General features: G+C 47.8%; 1 long non-coding RNA gene across 1 annotated transcript; it reads left to right on the forward strand.

Annotated features, from left to right (window-relative positions):
• Positions 1–277: 277 nt before the first annotated feature.
• Positions 278–2,164, forward strand: LOC127464036 (uncharacterized). Its single transcript, XR_007901119.1, has 3 exons — positions 278–416; positions 902–995; positions 2,023–2,164. It is a non-coding gene; the product is annotated as an uncharacterized LOC127464036 (long non-coding RNA).
• Positions 2,165–2,817: the final 653 nt, after the last annotated feature.

Consider the following 2,817-nt stretch of genomic DNA (forward strand, 5'->3'; position numbering starts at 1 on the left):
TCGTGATTGGTTTGTTTGTTCAGTTTAATTAAAATACAGTATGGGGTACATTTTGGATGAGAACCCATCCCAGGCTGTCAGGGACCTGGAGCCAACAACAGCTGGGCTGAAATGATCTCCTTCCCCATTCCTGTGCAGTGGAAATATGCCTCCAAACACAAGTTGCTGTGTCTGGTGCTGCAGCATGAAGAAGCCTTGGGATGTGTCTGATGTCACAACACTAAACTTTACACACGGAGCATCTGGGTGGTCCTCGTTCCATTTCTGGAGTGTTTTCACACAGTCTGGAGGAATGGGATGGAGAGGGACATAGAGGAATGGGAATGGCTGTAGATATTTATACCACTGCTCAAATGGAGGACAAAGCCAAGCAGCTCATAAATGGGCTTTCAAAGAGTCACAGAATCACAGAATGGGTCAGGTTGGAAGGGACGACAGTGGGTCACCTGGTCCAACCTCCCTGCTCCAGCAGGGTCGTCCCAAAGCACATGGCATAGGATTGTGTCCAGATGGTTGTGGAATAACTCCAGTGAGGGAGACTCCACACCCCCTCAGGGCAATCTGTTCAGTGCTCAGTCACTGCACAGGAAAGAAGTTCTTCCTCATATTCAGGTGGAACTTCCTGTGCATTGGTTTCTGCCCATTGCCTCTTGTCTCATTGTTGGGCACCCCTGAGAAGAGCCTGGTCCATCCTCTTAACATCCTCCCTGCAGATACTTTAGGCATTGATAAGGTCCCCTCTCAGTTGTCTCTTCTCAGGGCTGAACGGGCCCAACTCTCTCCACCTGTCCTGATAAGAAGAATCTTTTGATGATGTTCACAGCCCAAGGGAATCCTGAACTTCCTTCTGGCAGTCATCCCCAGGGAAGTGTTTACTCACATACCCCCTGTTGTCTTGCAGTGATGCCAAAAAGCCAATGCAAGACGGAAGAGTCGGCAGAGATCCACAGAAAGGGGATTGCAGCAGCCCTGGCCAACAGCACAAGCTGAAGGCAGTGAGTAGAGTAAACAATCTGCTCATCTGGCAAAAAAAAAATCACAGAGAACATCCCAACCAACCACACCAAAAAGTATGTAAGCAGCAGGGGAAAAAAAACTTTCTCCAAACAGATGCTTATGCCTCAGAAAAGGAGAATTTCCAGAGACTGTAGAAACTTTTACAGACTGCTCCTTACAAGCTGTAGTAAATATTTGCCAACTGCACTGAGAGTTAATCTGATAAATAAACAAAACATCTAGTTTCCAGTTCTTTTCACTTAGTTCTTGTGTACAAGGCACTGGCCCTGCAATATTAGCTACATAAAGTACACAGATTTCCTGCCCCATGCTCCAAGTCATTCCTTGCTGATTTCAGTCACGAACAGGGCTGACATTTACATCCTGTGTAGCCAGAGCAGACATCTCTGGGAGGTGTTCATCCCCGTGGTAAGGCAGAAGCGTGAAGGTCTTGCTCATGCCTCCTTCCCCCAGCAGCTGTGAGCTGAAGGGGCAACAGTGTGAGGCAAAAGCTGCCTGAGCTGTCGCTCAGTGGTGGCATCTCCGTGGTGTTTGCAGTTGTTGGAGTGTGTGACAAAGAGCAGCTCACCTCAGCTCTGCACCACAAATATTTGTGCCACCAGGTAGTTCCTCAGCAAAGGGGAATCCAAAGACATTTTCAACAGTACAAAGTGGAGTAAGCTCTTTCAGCTTTGCTGGTTTAACAGTTGTGCAGCACAGGGCTGAATTCCCCCTCTGGAGAGCTTGGAAGAGCCCAGTCCTGCCTCTTCAGTGACCACATTCATCCACACATCCATTCGTGCTGCTTCCCATGCTGTGTTGCCCTGAGCAACCTCTGCCTGCGTGGCAGAGCCTTCTCCTCTCCAATAATCCACAACAGCTCCTTGTGGGGGACGATGAAATCTTTGCCCACCCAAGGTCAGCCCAGCTAAACTCATGCTGAAAAACCAGAAGCCAGGACAGGGAAACTGTACCCCATGCTCCTGCCAGCTGTGATTAAAGAAATATGGATTAAATTATTCACAGGGCTCCTCCAGTTTCTACCCTGAAAACCCAGCAAAGCCTGAATACTTCTTGAACCCTGCTGCAGGAAAGAGAAATGAAGATCTCTCCATAGGAATGGAAAGCTAAAATAGATGTGTTTCATGGACCTCGCTGAAATGACATTGCCAGTCCCAATCCACAGCCCAGTAAAAGGCTCTGCAATTAATTCAGAACATCCAAAGTGTTTTCACCCAAATTATCAAGCCTGTGGGAGAGGTTTGTGACAGCATTACAAATTCATAGGTCTGAGAGAGAACTCAGGAGGTTGCACAGTTTATTTTCCTGTCCCAAAGCGAGACACGGTATTTTTAGGTCACTGTTGATGGATCTTTGTTTAAATCTTGGGTTTTTTTCAAGGCCTCCCATAATGGAAATGTTGCAGGCAATTCATTCCCGTGCTTAGATGTCCTGACCATTGGAAAATCTCTCCTGATGTCACAGAATCACAGAATCACTGAGGTTGAAAAAGACTTCCAAGATCAAGTCCAACCTTTGACCCACCACCACCTTGAGCACTGAGTGCCACATCCAGTCACTCCTTGAACACTTCCAGGGATGAGGATTCCACCACTTCCCTCAGAAGCCTGTTTCAATGCCTGACAAGCCTTTCCATGAAGTAATTCTTCCCAATGTCCAACCTGAACCACTCCTGGCACAGCTTGAGGCCATTTCCTCTTGTCCTGTTGCTTGTTACCTGGAGAAGAGCCCGACCCCACTTGTCTACAAAGTCCAGTCAGGGAGTTGTAGAGGGTGACAAGGTCTCCTTTGAGCCTCCTT

Source organism: Manacus candei, unplaced genomic scaffold, assembly GCF_025592945.1.
Source record: "Manacus candei isolate 608988 ecotype Guabito, Panama unplaced genomic scaffold, ASM2559294v1 h1tg000188l, whole genome shotgun sequence".
Classification (NCBI taxonomy): domain Eukaryota; kingdom Metazoa; phylum Chordata; class Aves; order Passeriformes; family Pipridae; genus Manacus; species Manacus candei.